We start from the raw sequence: 17,676 nt of genomic DNA on the forward strand, positions 1-17,676 counted from the left end.
AAAATAAAAATGTGAGGTCTCTTCACCATGATCACAACATCAGCCATTAGCAGCTGGGCCTGGGGCTGTGATGTCACAATCTAATGGAACTCTGATGTCACCTTCCACTCTATGACATCACAATGGGATTATTCTATGTAAAGCCTGAGCGCAGGGCCAGAGCTGTCTTTTGTGACTCCCTGTTGTTGGTTTCACACAGCTACAGGAATACGAAGGAAAAATAAATCAACGCTACTTCAGCGCGATTTCAACGCTATTTCAAAGCTATTTCAAAGCGATTTCAACGCGATCATGAGGATGTATAGGCGTCCACATTATGGCCAGCGGCTGCTGGTCAAGGCTCTCTCATCCTGCATGTCAATTGGCTCCAAAATTGTGACCCAATTCAAGAAATCCTATCGCAAGAGGACAACACTGATGGGAAATTTCTTCCTGGCCATGAAATCCGCCACCGTTCCAGCGATCAGGAGCTTCAGGTTGGTTGCAAGAAAAAGACGTGACGACAACGTCATCAGCCAAGACAGAGGTGAGAAGAGCCCAACCTACACAGTAGGTGATACTGGATCCACTTCCAGCATTACAGAAAGTGGAGAGAATCCTGCACATCCAGAATGTGCTGGAGATACACACGAGAGGCTGCCAGAAGAAAGACCCCGGGACAGTCTGAAAAGAAAAGCATCAACATCCGAGGACACTCAGTCCGAGATGCTGCCACCGGCAAAAAGAGCCGCTACAGAAAACTTTACGGATCTATGTAGAGAAGGATCCCCGGACCAGAAGACTCCACCAGTCGAGATGACTAATTTCAGGAATCAGGAGGACAACCTGTCTCCAGAGCAATTACTCATCATTAGGAGCAGAGGCCCGGCGGGCATGCTGGATGATGACATCATTAGCATGGCCCAGGAGCTGCTGCAGAATCAGTTTGAGGGTTTTGATAGCCTGCATCCCCCGGCTGTTGTTTTAGTGCCAGGGTGCAGCGTACTGAAGAATGCCGTACAGATCCACTATGATGAGGAAAGGGTGCACTGGCTGACTACCTGCTTCAAAGATGGCAAAATCTTGGTGGCCGACAGCATCAATACTAGAAGACTGTCTCCATCCATCCGTCAGCAGATTATAAACATGTACAATGAAGTGCTCAAGGAGCCCCTAAAACATCTGAGCTTTCTCCTACAGCATTTGCCTACGAGTTTTTGGCAAATGGCGGTGACCCCACAGCTCAGTTCCAGCATCAGAAGATAAGAGCTCATCTACTATCCTGCCTGCAGAACGGCAGGATCAGTGAATTTCCAAAAAAGGTCAGGAAATGACTCCATGTCTATAAACGACATGTAGAGTCTATGACGGTCCAAAAGACCGCCCGACCTTCAACCGGGCATAACCCTGGGCCCAGAGACAAGTCTGCACGGGTAAGTAGCCATGGAATTTCCATTCTGCCTCAATATAGTGAATGTAGAAATATAGTGGCTGTGGGGGGGACTGCATTTATTGGGGGAATCTGATCGTCATTGTTTTTACTTTTTATTAGAAAAAGAGCACAAAGTGAGTAAATTCGCCATCTTGGAGGCCCAGAGATGGATCACAATGGACGCCGCTTCAATACTAGAAAACTGTCAATATCTATCCGTCAGCAGATTATCAACATGTACAATGAAGTGGCCGACGAGCCCCTGAAACATCTGAGCTTTCTCAATGTGGATCAACAGAAAAATTGCTACGACTGTGGGGTGTTTGCTACAGCGTTTGCCTACTAGTTTTTGGCAAATGGCGGTGACCCCACAGCTCAGTTCCAGCATGAGAAGATAAGAGCTCATCTACTATCCTGCCTGCCGAACGGCAGGGTCAGTGAATTTCTAAAACAGGTCAGGAAATGACTCCACGTCTATAAACGACATGTAGAGTCTATCAGAAATGACTCCTGTCTATAAACGACATGTAGAGTCTATGACTGTCCAAAAGACCGCCCCGACCTTTACATAGGAACAACCCTGGGCCCAAAGACAAGTCTGCACGGGTAAGTAACCATGGAATTTCCATTATGCCTCAATATAGTGAATGTAGAAATATGGTAGCTGGGGGGGGGGTGCTGCCATTATTGGGGGCATCTGATCGTCATTGTTTTTACTTTTTATTAGAAAAAGAACACAAAGCGAGTAAATTCGCCATCTTGGAGGCCCAGAGATGGATCACAATGGACACCCTCAGCAAACCCTAAATCACGTAAGTTCCTTCTTACAGGATTAATAATTTGTAGTCTCATATCTTCTCATTATATTTAACTTTCCAGTAAAAGGGGATTTTTCCTTCATTATTTACAAAAAGTCCCAGATTCCTTTGCTGGGAACATATCAGGGACAATCAGAGGACAGGGGTCACATCAGGGGCAGAACTATATAACACCAGGATGGGGGTCATGTAATACCAGGATAGGGGCCATGTAATACCAGGATGGGGGCCATATAATACCAGGATGGGGGCCATGTAATACAAGGATGGGGGCCACGTAATACCAGGATGGGGGTCATGTAATACCAGGATGAGGGCCATGTAATACCAGGATGGGAGCCATAAAATAATAGGATGGGGCCATGAAACAACCGGATAGGTCCACGTAATACTAGGATGGGGGGGCCATATAATACCAACATGGGGGCCATATCATACCAGAATGGGACCAAGTAATACCAGGAGGGAGGCTATGTAATATCAGGATTGGGGCCATGCAATACCAGGATGGGGGCCATGTAATAACAGGATGTGGACACATATACAAAGATGGGGGACAAAGATACAAGCATGGGATGGGAAAGCTGATTGTTGAGGGAAAGAGGGTCTTTCCTTCCTCACCCAGATTTCTATGCTCTGCTCTACCTCTTTCTATCAGAACCCAGCTTTCCATACTCTGCTATACATCTTTCTCTCAGAACCCAGCTTTCCATACTCTGCTATACTTCTTTCTCTCAGAACCCAGCTTTCCCATACTATGATATCATGGGAAAGCTGGGTGTTGAGGGAAAGATGTATAGCAGAGCATGGAAAAGCTGGGTGATGAGGTAAAGATGCATATCAGAGCATGGGAAAGTTGGGTGCTAAAGGAAAGATGTATAGCAGAGCATGAGAAAGCCGGCTCCTGAAGGAAAGATATATAGCAGAGCATGGAAAACCTTAGTGTTGAGGGAATGATGTATAACAGAGCATGGGAAAGCTGGGTTGTGAGGGAACGATGCATAACACAACATAGGAAAACCAGGTGGTGAGGGAAAGATGCATAGTGGAACATAGGAAAGTTGGGGGGGGGGCCTAGGTCCAAATATTGCATTAGGGTCCATCAAACTGTAGTTACGCCACTGGGTCACATCCATGAAAAAGCCTTAAATATCTCTGGTGGAATGAAAGCTGCATTCTGATTGGTTGCTATGTATACGGCCAGGTTTCCTGTCAGATATGTTTGAGCGTCTGTCTCATTGTATCCTCATTGTATACTGATGTTCTGTCACTTTTTGTATAAATATATTTTTGTGTTTTCTGTTTCACCAAAGTAATGGACAAAGCGAGGCGCAGAGTCCGACCCTCACCTGATCTCAGCAGTGACTCCCGACCAGAGACGGATCACATCATGCGACCACAAAACCTTATATAAGGTAAGATCACCAGTGTGTAATGTGAGTAATGACAGGAGCTGATAAAAACAGCGGCCATGACGCCACATTGTGTTGACACAGAGTAGTGAAGATTCTCCTGGAAGATGAGAGGAGAAGTAACCATTAGTAATCTGCATGCAGCCACCACTAGGGGGAGCTCCCATTCACCACAATACACAGCCTCCACTGCTAATCCTAGTGGCATGCAGATTTTTGACCAGTGACAGAGAGCAGAGAATTTGGAGCTGTTTGTCAGAAAAACTGAGCTCCAGCTCCGAAAAATATAGTATGAGATTAATAAATGCAGAATTATAAAGTGATGTCTGTTATTCTGTACACAGGGATGTGAACAAGAACAACTTCAAAGACGCGGCTATAATAAATGTCGGAGTGTCACCATAGACCCAAATATAATCCAGGTAAGAAGAATATAATAACTGGAAGAGTATGGGAGTAGGAGGAGTAGCCAACACTAGAGAGGAAAGAGAGCGGATTCAAAAGGATCTAGACTTACTAGAACAATGGGCTGAGGAGGACAGAATGGGGTTTACCAGGGAAAAATGCAAAGTCCTACATCTGGGAAAAAAAAATGTAAAAAGCAAATATAGTATGGGAGGAATAGAACTAGGTGATAGCATCGGGGAAAGGACTGGGGCAAAATAGTAGATCCCAAATTCAACATGAATCTGGGATGTACAGTCCATCAGGACTGGGAAAATATCAGGGACAATCAGAGGACCGTAGTCACATCCATGAAAAGACACTAGGCCTCATTTATCAACACTGTCCATAGCAACCAATCAGAGCTCAGCTTGCATACCTTAAACATCTCTGTTAGAATGAAAGCTGCGTTCTAATTGGTTGCTATGTGTAAGGACATGTTTCCTGTCAGATATGTTGGAGCATCTGTCTCCTTGTATCCTCATTGTATATTGATGTTCTGTCACTTTCTGTATAAATATATTTATGTGTTTTCTGTATCACTAGAGTCTGTAATAGACAAAGCGAGGCGCAGAGACGACCCTCTCCTGGTCTCAGCGGTGACTTTCGACCAGAGACGGGTCACATCGAGCGACCACAATACATAACATAAGGTAAGATCATCAGTGTGTAATGTGATTAATGACAGGAGCTGATAATAACAGCGGCCATGACGCCACATTGTGCTGACACAGAATAGTGAAGATTCTCCTGGAAGACGAGAGGAGAAGTGACCATTAGTAATGTGCGTGCAGCCACCACTAGGGGGAGCTCCCATTCACCACAATGCACAGGCTCCACTGCTCCCCCTAGTGGTACCCAGATTTATGACCAGTGACAGAGAATTCAGAGCTGTGTATCAGAAAAACTGAGCTCTAGCTCCGAAAAATATAGTATGAGATTAATCAATGCATAATTATAAAGCGTATTCTGTTATTTTGTACACAGGGGTGTGAACAAGAACAAGAACAACCCCCAAGACGCGGGACCCATGGACCCCAATATATTCCAGGTAAGATGAATATAATAACTGGTGGTGACCAGATGGGGGTAAATCGTGTGCCCCTCTCTGATGTGTAATATTCGGCTACTCCATTACCAGTTCTGTTTCTTCTTCCTAGAGATCACTGCTCCGGAGCGGGGGGGTCCGCTATGCCCCCACAATGAAGATGGGGTACGGCCAGGGAAGACGACTATGACAAGTCAATGATGTGGCAGCCGCCATGTCAGGAGCAGATGACGCTCCTCAGTACAGGGCAGATTCCGGGCTCGGTCTCTGTTCTCATTACTTTCCGCAGTCAGATGTAATCACAGAGTAAGTGACTCTTCTGCTGCGTCCACCACGATCGACGGCACATGCTGCCATTATCCAGCACATGGGCGGCACGGTGGCTCAGTGGTTAGCACTGCAGTCTTGCTGGTGTCCTGGGTTCAAATCCCACCAAGGACAACATCTGCAAGGAGTTTGTATGTTCTCCCCGTGTTTGCGTGGGTTTCCTCCGGGGTCTCCGGTTTCCTCCCACACTCCAAAGACATTACTGATAGGATGTAAAGCGCTGAGGAATTAATGGCGCTATATGAGTGAATAAATATTATTATTATTATTATAACCGGCCGTGTACGAGTCTCCTTCATCTGCATATTTAGTATGGAAGGTGGTGACCCCAGGATATTTTGGGGTGCAGTATTGTAATAGTGTTACTGTCTTTTATATATGTAACCGCGCTTGTTCCCAGCTGCCATACACATGTTCTGTATACAGAGTAGACGCCTCATAATATATTGTATATACTGATCAGAGGGTTTCTGGTCGGCCATGATTTTCTTCCCTCAGAATGAGTTTATGGCTCCTGCCTGATAACAATAATCAGATTCCTCCCATCAGAGAAGCAGACTTATTTCCCTCCAAGCTTCTGCCTACAAAACACCCTAGAATTAGTTTTTATTGTGACGCCCCTGGACTATCAGGTTGTCACAGGGTACTGCACAAGCTGCCCTTCCGAGCAGTATCCACCTCCCTCTTGGTTCTGGGTCCCAGTCTTATGGTGTTGCCTCCAACAGCAAATCAAATCCTAGAGACACCTTGCACCACACCCACCAGACACACCAGTGGACGGCTTGAGTGGAATAGAGTCGCCCACCTGGGGGAGTCAGGGAGGGAAGTTCAGGAGTGTAGCCTGTCAGTTAGTAGTGAGTGGAGTGAGTAGAAGCCCTCGAGCTGTGAGGAGCTCAGAGGAGGTTGGGAGTAGTGGCCCCAAAGAGAAACTGTCTAGGTTGCAGACGATGGTCTGGACCTAGAGGAGTCGGACCCCCGGTCGCAGGGGATTGCGGCTAGGTGCCTCGACCTGTCAAGGAGGACGGTCAGCAGCCTGGCACTATCACCGGAACGGGACCGAAGGCATGGCGGGGTACACGGACCCTAGGTCGGACAGAAGATTCAGGCAACCCAGCAATTAACCTGGGGAGAACGGAGCCTTTATGATCTGTTTCCACTCACTCCAGAATCGGGGCACTAGCCTAACGAGGGGGTTAGGGCCTTCCAAACAAACGGTACAGAAAATCCCAAGCGTGAGCCCTGAGAGTAGGCTCCTACACAGAGGGGAGTGGGGGCCGGCAAGTTTCAGACTACTGGGCCACCACGTTGAAGTTAAACTTAGTGCCAGGAGGCAGGTCACGGATCACCAGGCAACACCATAGGGGACGGGACCCGAACGAGCTCCCATCAAGCGACAGCGATACCTGGAGATTTGGATTACCCAGTTGTCAGCGTCTACTTATTGACTGAGTGAGTACCTGAGTGACCCCTGCATCCCACGGCATCCCACCGAGCCCTGGGGCCTTCCCCTGCCCGTGGAGGGTGACGACATCTAGCTGCCCCACTCCATCACACTGGGTACCCCCAACAGCAGCGGCAGTACTCCCAATTACCGTACACCACGGGTGGCATCAAAAACTATATCTCCACTGTAAATACTCCCCCTGTCCATTTGAGTGTGGCCCCTAGCCCCCGGGTCCGGAGACCCTTAAGCCACGAATAACCACCCCCCGGATCCGAGCGGTTCGACCGCTGAAGGGGTGGCACATTATCACAGGCAGAAATGGCCAGAAACCACTTATCAATGTCTTTCCAGCATTAGGAGGTCTCAAGTGGAGGACTACTGCATGACATCCATATTACACAGTAACATATGGGCAGAGCTTGTCTTCATGGTGAACATTACCTGTCTGGTAGATCATCCATAGAAGTGTAAAGGCCCCGTCACACACAACGAGATCATTAATGAGATCGTTACTGCGTTACTATTTCCGTGACGTAGCAGCGATCTCCTTATCTGTGACACCTACCAGCGATCAGGCCCCTGCTGTGAGATCGCTAGTCGTTGCTGAATGGTTGGGACCATATTCTTCAAAGGCGACGTCCTGCTGGGCAGGACGCATCGCTGTGTTTGACGCCTACCAACGACTTCCTAACACAGTCCCAGCGCCCGCCGAGATCGTTATACAGGTCGCTGATCGTTACTGTGTCGTTGGTAAGATCTGACTGTGTGACATCTCACCAGCGACCTCCCAGCGACTTACCAGCGATCCTTATCAGGTCACATCGTTTTTGGGATCGCTGGTAAGTCGTTAAATGTGACGGGGGCTTAACTGGTGGAGGCTCAAATTCCCGATCCCCATCACTGCTGAGAATAAGAGGCCGCATGAAAGCTCCCTGCGCTTCTCACTATTCCTGTAGACCAGGGGACTCCCATCTGCGGCTCCCAGGCCAGCCATGTGGGGCTCGTGGCTGTCAACAACATTCTATGAAGAGCAGGTCTTCAAATAATAACTTTTGTGAGCAGCCTCGCACAGAAAAGCAGATCTGGATGTTTAACTGGCAGAATCCTTCCATCCCAACATGAGGAGTGCATAAAACTGGATGTAATAGTGCGGTGGGTGAGAGAATACTGAAGATAACTGAGGATCAGTGCAGGATAAGTAATGTAATGTAATAGGGTGACCAGTACCCTACCGCCCCCAGGCTGATGTGGTGACCAAGAGTACTGCAATTGTTAATCTTAACTGTATTGTTCTGATATGTTTTGCTGCATTGTATTTGATGCATGTGTGGCGCCCTGGACAAGCCAGGGGCCACAGGTAACAACACACACACACCTCCCCACCCCCAGCAGGTCACAGCAGTCATCTCCAGTGAGACCTGATTTCCTCCCTCGGGTTCAGACAGACACACCAGGTGGGCGGAGACGGGCAGATGGACATGCCCACCGAGGGGTCTAGCTGGTCTGAGGCAGGAAACAACGCAGACAAGTCCAGGCAGAGGAAGGGAGAGGAGGTGTGCAGAGTGGCAGAAGCATTCAGGGGCCTAGGTTGGAGCCTAGGACCCTCTTGAAGTCAGTCGGGCAGGCGGTAGTGGCCGTCTGCAGGGGCCGGGAAGACAGTCATGGTGGAACCGTAGGTAGCCGGGACAGGGTGGTAGCCCGTCCGGTACTGAACCGAAGAGCCGACTGGAAACCGGAGCACAGGAGGAGCATACAAAGAAAGTGCAGGAAAGGACGCACACTATTAGCCTGGAGTCAGGGGAGAAACTACAGCAGCCAGCTGCGGGACCCGTCCATCCAGCCGTTTATTTTACCAGAGACTCCGTGTACGTTACTGGCTGAGTGAATACCACCGTGCCGTCTGGCACTGCGCTGGCCCTCACGACCCTGCACCTCGCCAAGCCCCGCAATCCACCTCCCAGTTGCCATCACCGGGCCCCGGGACCACCAAACCCCCCTACCCACGGAGGGGAGAGAAACATCTCAGCTGCTCCCTGTCATCGCTCCCGGGATCCCAGTCCAGAGCAGCGGTGGTGTCCCATTATCACCATAAACCGTGGGTGGCGTCACGGACTACATCCCCAAACAAAACCACCGCTTTCACTCACGGGCGAGGAGCGCCGCTTGAGTCCCCGGATCCGGCCCCCCGCTCGAGCCACCGAGCAGCAGCAGCAGCCGGCACCGAGCCGCAAGCGCGGTCGAGTAGCGCACCCCCCGCCCGCGGCACATGAGTTTTCCTGTATAACATATCCGGCTCTGCCACTAGGTGTCACTAGGGCCTTTAAGGTGAGGGAATGTTGAGGGAGTGACAGGAGCTAAGTGAGGGGAGGTGGGTCCCCAGCACAGGAGAAGACATAGGAGAAGGAACCTCTGGTTACAAGGCAGATAGGGAGATGCTGTTGTAGTGTGCAGAACACAAGAAAGAAAGGAGCGGAAGGGTCAGAAGAGCAGAGTGGAGTGAACAGGGTGGAGGTGGCTGAAGCAGGACAGAGACAGGACAGAAAGGAAAAGGAGAAGAAAGCAGTAAAGATATTTCAAGGGGTCTCATCTGCAGTGGAGTGTAAGTCCAGTGTGTCATGGAGACATAAAAGGAGAAGTTGGGGCGCCTCTACCTTACGCTAGCATCTGCCAGTACCTGCGGGAAAGCAGTTGCAGCGGGAGGGCAAGTGCATCCATCCATCTGTGAGCCGAGCTGAACAAATCACCATCATGCTAGGGGAGTGGGGTTGAAGCGGGAGGATAAGTCGCCCCATTATGGCCGTCCCTGTAGAGTGGAGCCGGTTGCAGAAACAATTGTATATGAAGAATGATGATGATGACGTCTCTGTCCTAAGAAAATGGAAAGTAAATGTAAAGCACTTGCTCAGTAAAATCGTTTAAGTTTTACCTGGTGTTTGTCTGCTTATTGAGCGTATGGAGTGTGAGGCCCATGGAAGTGAATGGGAGCTAGCTGAAGATACAGAAGCGCAGTAGTCAGCAGGTACCACCTCCACCCCTACCACATACACACCACTATGCTCCCCCCTGTGTCTGTGTAACGCCCTGGACTAGTCAGGGTGTCACAGGAAACTGCACTCCTGCCCTTATAGTGCAGAACCCACCCTCCATGGTTCTGGGATCCTAATCTTTGGTGTTGCTTCTATCAGCATTCAAATCCTAGTCACCTCACACCACACCCTGTCAGGCACACCAGTGGGTGGTCTAGCTGGCATAGGACCACCCGCCTAGGGGTCAGGCAGACTGGTGAGAGGGACTTAGGTCAGTTCAGTGTCAGCTTTCAGTGAGAGAGGAGCTGAAGTGGCAACTCCTGGGGAGCTGGGAGAGGAGTTGAGTGGTAGCCCTCGGAAAGTGAGGGGCTAGAAGCGGGAGGAGAGGGAGAGTTGGAGCTCCCTGGGAGACATTGGCTAGGTCGCAAACGGTGGTCTGGGACAAGGAGGAGTCGGAGACCCGGTCGCAGGGTATTGGAGAAAGGAGCCAGGCTTAGTTTTGGAGAACGGTCGGCATCAGAGTATATAGTAACCGGATTGGTACTGACCACGGCGGGGTACTGGACCCTAGATCAGGGAGTAGCTTCCTGCAACCTGATAATTAACTTGTGAAGGATAGTCTCTCTATGAACTGTCCCCAAGAGCTCAGAGATCGAAGGCACCAACACAAAGAGGGGGATAGGGCTTTGCAACCCACGCAGCCCACTGAAATCCCAAGTGTCAGCCATCGAGCGCACACCTCCCCTACCTAAGCATAGGGAGTGGGACCCTGAAAGCTTCAAGCTGAGGGGTCACTCAGAACATCTATAAATAGTGCAGGGAGGCAGGTCAAGACCACCAGCAACATCCAAGGGAGTGGAATCCCGGACGAGCTCCCCCCCGGAGAGGCAGCGGTGCCCAGAGACTTGGTTTACTATTGTGTCGGAGTTTGATCCTGAGTGAGTATGCTGCATTGCCCCCACTGCGTCCGGCTCGCTGCGCGGCCTGCACCCCCCATGTCTGCACCACCACCACCAGAGTCCCGGGGCCTTCCCCTACCCGTGGAGGGAACGTCATCTGGCTGCCCCGCTCTATCTCCTCCAGGTACTCCCATTGGCAATGGCGGTACTCCCATTTACCGCGAACCACGGGTGGGGTCACAAATTCTTATCCCCTGTAAAATGCCTCGCTTTTCATTTGAAGTGGCCGTGAGCCCCCGGGTCTGGAGACCCTCGAGCCGTAGCAACCCCCGGAACCGAGCGGTTCGACCGCTGCAAGGGCAGCCCATGTGTACTGTGCCGGGGGGAGGGGGGTTTGAGGTCTGCCATGACCCATGCCTACGACTGCCCCTCTCCGGAAATTTACAGTAATGTATGTTCACAGTGACTGCACCAGCAGAATAGTGAGTGCAGCTCTGGAGTATAATACAGGATGTAACTCAGGATCAGTAATGTAATAAAGCCAAAAGAAAAAGAAAAACCAGCTCACGTGCAAGACGTGTACGGATCAAAAAAACCAACAGGGAACAATCAAAAAGGGAAAGGATCCAGCACTGAAAATTAACTCATTTAATGCATATTAAAATACCAATTGTGAACATGGAGGAGACAAAAAACACCCCTAAATCTGGTTTACATGCTCCGAGGAACAACATCTTATTCATAGCCAATGATTAGGTTATGATTAAGAGGTTGTGCTGGATCCGGTGGTGTAGCTAGTGGTTCAGCTCAGTGGGGGCGACATCTGAATGGGCCCCTAACCTGGTAACAACTATAGTATCACGCCTTAATAATGGGTATAGAGGAACCTCAGCAGATGACCGCGCTGTTACTGAAAATAAATCTACACAAAGGCCAACGCTGATATTACCGCCATATGGTGACCATATAGTGGTAGATATCAGTGCTGCAGTACATGTGAGAGATTATAGTACAGTTATAGGTGGTGACTTACAGCTAATGTTCTTTCACATTCACTTTTCTCATCTTTTCTTTCCGGCCCAGCCCGACATGACGACTTCTCCAGCCAGGGCTTGTCTGCAGAAATTACAACACAGACTCATCTGGCTTCTCACATTTCCAGCCCCGACCCCATCTATTCCAGACCTGCACAAACCCCTCATCCTCCTGATACCCCAATACTGAGCCACTGCTATCATATGTGCCCCTATTACTGCATCTGTCGCGGGTGGGGAGGGCGCAGCCACTTGCGCTCTCGCTCGCGCTCGGGTCCGGCGCTGCTGCTGCTGCCTGCTGCTCGGTGGCTCGAGCGGTGGGCCGGATCCGGGGACTCGAGCGGCGCTCCTCGCCCGTGAGTGAAAGGGGTAGCTTGGTTTGGGGATTTAGTCCATGACGCCACCCACAGGTTGTGGTGAGGTTAGGGCACCACTGCTGCTGGTGACGGGGATCCCGGGAGCGATGGTAGGGAGCAGCTGGGATGTTGTTTTCCCCCTCCGTGGGTAGGGGTTGGTGGTCCCGGGGCCCGGTGAGGTGACGGGGAGGCAGGGTTGGTGAGGTGCAGAGTCGCGGGGACAGCGCAGCGCAGTGCCGGATGGCACGGTTGTACTCACTCAGCCACAAATGTACACAAAGTCTCTGGTAAACCAAACGGCTGGATGGACGGGTCCCGCAGCCGGCTGCTGTAGCTTCTCCCGGACGGTTGGTGGGGGCTGCCTTTCCCTGCACCTGTGTGTATGTTCGGTCCCGATGGATTCTCACCGGGAACCCGCTCCCCAGCGTATATATGTGCCGGAGGAGCCCTTTTGCCCGCAAGCTCTGGCCCTTGGAACTCTAGCTGTGGCGGTAGCTGTATTTCCTTTTGCTGGTCGGACGGTTGCCTTCAATCGGGTCTTGGCTGTTAGGAAACCCCTGGGGTTCCGGTAAATGACGGATTTGACCTCTAATGGCGACTCCAAGCCTGGTCGGGGTCCGTAGGCCCTGCCTGTGTGTGCTGGCTTCACTTCGCTCCCCGGTTCGGTACCAGCGGGCCACCGCCCATCCCCGGTCCTACGGTTCCGTGTTGATCTGCCTCTCCTGCAGACGGCCACCACCGTCTGCCAACCTTGCTCTTAGTGCCCGGTCCACACACCCGGACACGGTCAGTTTGCTCCTCCACTTCTCCTTCACTCCTCTCTCCTTCACTTCCCTAAGTGAACTCTACTCTGACTTCATCTTCCCGCCTCCAGGACTGTGAACTCCTCAGTGGGTGGGGCCAACCACCTGGCTCCACCCCACCTGGTGTGGACATCAGCCCCTGGAGGGAGGCAACAAGGATTTTGTGTCTGGCTGATGTGCCTGTCTCGGGGTGGGGGTGTGTGTTGCAGTTCCTATGATGACCTGGCTAGTCCAGGGCACCACATTCCCCCTTGGTTAAATGCAGACCGTCCGCGGGCTGCCCGTCCACCACCAGTTTTATTTTGCAAACTGTAAAAAGAATAAATAACATGTAACGGTAAACATTAAGCATACTTCAGGTCATCTTGAATGTTGCAAAACACATATTTATACACTTTTAATAACAACGGACGGACGGCTTCCGCTCTCCCACCCAAGCAACCTAGCCCTGATGCTGCCCCTAGGAAGTGGGCAGCACCCCTTGACCCCAGTCCAGATCCAGGCTGCCCGAGTGGGAACGGGTACGGTGTCTCGCACCCGGCTGTCATTTCAGGGGACCCCACGTCCATGGGGGACCCCTGACCCGCGGAGGATCGCCACCGGTTGCGGTAGTGGCGGGCCTGGGCCATCACTTTCCTCCAGGCCCATCCTCCAAACCTGCCTCTCCGGAGGCAGCAACGGAAAACACCCCAACCTATTTACAATCCCACAAGTTCGTCGGTGCCCTGCAAGTTCTCAGGCATGTCCATGAAAAGTTCCTCATGCCAACGGTAACAAAGGGTCCCCACGGGGACAACTTGCCGGCAACGGCCGGATCAATCATGGTGTCAGTCAGGTTATTTACTCGGTTTGAGTCATTCATTTAACAGGGTAACGGTACTGGTGGTCCCAACGGGGACAACTGTGCAACGAAGGGACCGCTGCCTTATTCCGACTCTTCCTCTGAGGTGGCCTCACCCTCCGCTGCCAATATTTCAAACATGTGGTGACAGGCCTGTTGGGAAAGGGCCGCCCGGTATCCATTTCCACTGGCGCGCGGGACATAGAAAGCCACCGGCCCACTGCCGTGACGAAGATTCTCACCCACTTCCTCGGACTCCGAAACTGGCTCTGTATCAGGCCCGGAATCATCACCCTTAACCCCCTCACGGCCAGGCGCCTCCTCTAGGTCCAGGCAGACTGCCCGGGTCTTCTTCTCCTCCGTGCCAGGTGGGTCGTTACCAGTCGCAGCGGCATCCGGGCCTGTAGCCTCCTCCAGCTCTCCGACCTCCGGGCCCTCGGCACTCAGCATCTCGGGCCCCACCGCCGTAGCAGGGGGCAGCAGGTCAGTATAGCAATAGAGTCTGGCTCACTTATATTAGTAGGTGCCTCCGAGGAAAATCACAGTGTAGCAAAAACAGTAACTCGGGCACACAAAAGATAAGAGTCTGAGGCAAGATGATGCTTGAAAAACAGTTTGCTTGTTTTAATTGATACAAAAAATCCAGAAATTCCAACGTTTCGGCCTCAACACATAGGCCTTCGTCAGTGAATTTCTATGATATAAGTATACAGAAAGGAAAATAAGATTAGTTATTGCATAAAGAAAATAATGTATTCTGTCATACATGTACAATACACGAGCATACCAAATGAAAGGGTAAAAAGGCAATATAAACAAGCTTCTAGGTACTGATAGTTATTCTATGCTAAGGAACAGAACATAATGTACCAATATTCAATATCTTGGAACAGTGTTCACTAAAGGAGGTGACTGTCAACGTGACCGCCAATAAGGAAAAAATAACACATACCCTTAATACTATATGATAGTTAATGTTCTGAATAGGCACAATGGAGGTATGAAGTCCCTGGTGATATGGTCTGTGGACACATAGGTGAATGTCACATTAGAATCAAAATCAAGGACAAAAAGACATAGTGTATAAGGGCACAAACCTTTTGAAAGGAGACTAAGTGATCAAAAAGAGGTAATGATAATAGGGATATCAATCGCATTCCTGAGGGGAAGAAAGTTATGAGGATCAAGGTCAAAGAAAAGTATGAGTCATGGAAACGACTATAGCCTAATAGGAACCTGAGTAAGTGGACTATACCCGGTAGTGGAGAAACTCCTGTGTGGTGAACGGTCCCCCTGTGAACTCCTGCAGTATAATATGTGGAGGTGAAAAGTCAGCCTATATAAATGGTGCCTGATTGCCTGGGTGGGACTACTCCACCAGGAAGTCCTGTGTATGGAACGCAGGGCCACGCTGTGGCACGCACGCCACGCAAGTGCGGAAGAGCCAGGAGGGCTGATTGGCGCATGCGTTAGCGGCGTCCACAGCCAATCCGTGTACGTGCATGGTGAGGAGAACAAAAAGCATGTGATGCAGGGCAGCCCGGATATCTGGTGCATGACCCACAAGTCGCGATCGTTGAACGCATGATCGCCCATGCGCAGAAGGGCCTAGAGGCCGAACGGCACATGGACAAGCAGCGGCCACGAAAGGTGAATGGTGTGGGGAAGTGGGAGGAGTGGGCCAAGCGCGTGCGCAGACCGGCCGGGGTTGCGGCCGCGACCGCGCACGCGCGGGCACACTGAACCTCAGAGTAATGCTGGTGAAGACTGCCGACAGGATATTCAGTGCCGTGGAGAGATCGTGAGGGTGCTACAGCGCCTGTAAAATAAAGACATAAAAGGGTTAAGAAAGCGACACTTGTATAAAATTCATATATGAGAATATGTAGTATGATAATATATAGTCTCTATAGGAGATAATATAGAAGAAGAATATAAAGAACAGTAAAATGTGAAAACGAAAGGGACCATGGAAAAAAGCGAAACAGAAGGGAAGTCAGCTGAAATAAAGAAAAAGGGTCATATAGTAATAGATAGGGAAATAATGGAAAAAATGAAAAATTATAAATTAAAGAAAAAGGAAAAAGGAATTCAGATGGATAAATGGAATCTTAAAGGAAAACAGAATAAAGGAAAGAGAAAACAGATGCACAAATAAGATTAGGATATTGGACATTGGACATTGGACATTGTATTCACGGTTTAATCCAAAAGGTTCTAACGTCTGCAAGGTATAGATCCAATATGCCTCCCGTTCTTTTAACCTCCGTATCCTATTACCACCTCTCCTGAGTTGAGGTACTTGCTTCAAAACTTGATACCTCTGAACTCTGAGATATTGGGATAGGCCTGGCGCAACAGTGACCCGTGTTTCAGGATAATGCCCTTAATCTGTGCCTGAAAGGGGTGGTAGGTTGCTACAAAAGTAGCTCTAGGGCCTTGTATCGGACTAGTGTATTTATTAGAGGCTTCAGGTATCGCAATTCTCTGTGGATATCCCCTGGCAAGAAACTTATCACTCATTTGCGTACGGCGTCTCTCTCGTGTGTCGGGGTCTGATACAATGCGATTCACTCTTTTAATCTGGGATAATGGTAGTGCCCGTTTGATGTGGCTGGGATGTGTACTGGTGTAATGCAACAGGCTGTTTTTGTCTGTAGATTTAGTATAGAGATCAATTGAAATAGTACCATTAGATGATTTCTGGACAAGGACATCGAGGAAATTGATCTTATGCTGGTCGGAATGTAAGGTGAATTTTAGGTTAAGTAAACAGCTATTGAGATCCGAATAGAATGTATCAAGACCGGATGGATCACCATGCCATATCATAAAAATGTCGTCTATGTACCTTCGCCATGTAATTGCATGTGACGAAAACATGGGATGGGAGTAAACGAAAGTCTCCTCGAAATGTGACATGAAAATATTAGCATATGGCGGTGCTACGTTCGATCCCATCGCGGTCCCTTGGATTTGTATGTAAAATTGGTCTTGGAAAAGAAAGAAGTTGTTGTGTAGTATTAATGTCAAGAGGTCAATGACCAATTTCTTTTGGTGTAGAGATAGTGTATCCTGCTTGTCAAGAAATGAGTCGACGGCCTCAATGCCCTGTTGGTGACTAATGCTTGTATATAAACTCGTCACGTCCAGAGTGACCAGAATGTCATCCTCCGAGACGCTATTGGTTATTCTGAGGAAATGGAGGACATCATTGGTATCTTTGATGTATGATCGAATGGATGGTACCATGGGATTCAGAATCTTTTCAAGCGTGTTGGCCAGGGGCGATAGAATGGAGTCTGTGGAGGCCACAATAGGGCGTCCGGAGGGTTGATTCAGGTTTTTGTGAATTTTGGGTAAGGTGTAGAATACCGGTGTGATGGGGAAATCCTTCAATAGGAATTCTGATAATTTTTTATCAATGGTTCCCAATTTCACATGTTCATCAATAAGGTGTTGAATGAGAACCCGGATCTTAGGTGATGGATCTCGTGAGACTGGTTTATAAGTAGTGTGGTCATTAAGCTGACCATGTATCTCAGAAATGTAGTAGGATTTGTCCATCACTACAATGGCCCCGTCTTTATCGGCCGGTTTGATGACTAGTTTCTGGTTACTCCTAAGTCCATTAAGAGCTTGGGTTTCCTTAGGTGTGAGATTATGACGAACCTGTAGATGACCATTTTTAATGTCATTAATGACCTTCCTGGTATCAGAGCTGACTAAACCAATGTAAGTTTCCACCGGATGATATGTTTTTGGTGGTTGAAAGGAACTAGGTACAGTTAATTTGAGGTCCTTAAGTTGAAA

General features: G+C 49.6%; 1 long non-coding RNA gene across 1 annotated transcript; it reads left to right on the top strand.

Moving 5' to 3' along the window:
- The first annotated feature begins 2,143 nt into the window (after positions 1-2,143).
- LOC142302394 (uncharacterized) lies at positions 2,144-5,704 on the top strand. The gene is made up of 6 exons (XR_012752953.1): positions 2,144-2,223; positions 3,543-3,644; positions 3,986-4,063; positions 4,632-4,738; positions 5,073-5,136; positions 5,246-5,704. It is a non-coding gene; the product is annotated as an uncharacterized LOC142302394 (long non-coding RNA).
- The last annotated feature ends 11,972 nt before the right edge of the window (positions 5,705-17,676 follow it).

Source organism: Anomaloglossus baeobatrachus, chromosome 1, assembly GCF_048569485.1.
Source record: "Anomaloglossus baeobatrachus isolate aAnoBae1 chromosome 1, aAnoBae1.hap1, whole genome shotgun sequence".
Taxonomy (NCBI): Eukaryota; Metazoa; Chordata; class Amphibia; order Anura; family Aromobatidae; genus Anomaloglossus; species Anomaloglossus baeobatrachus.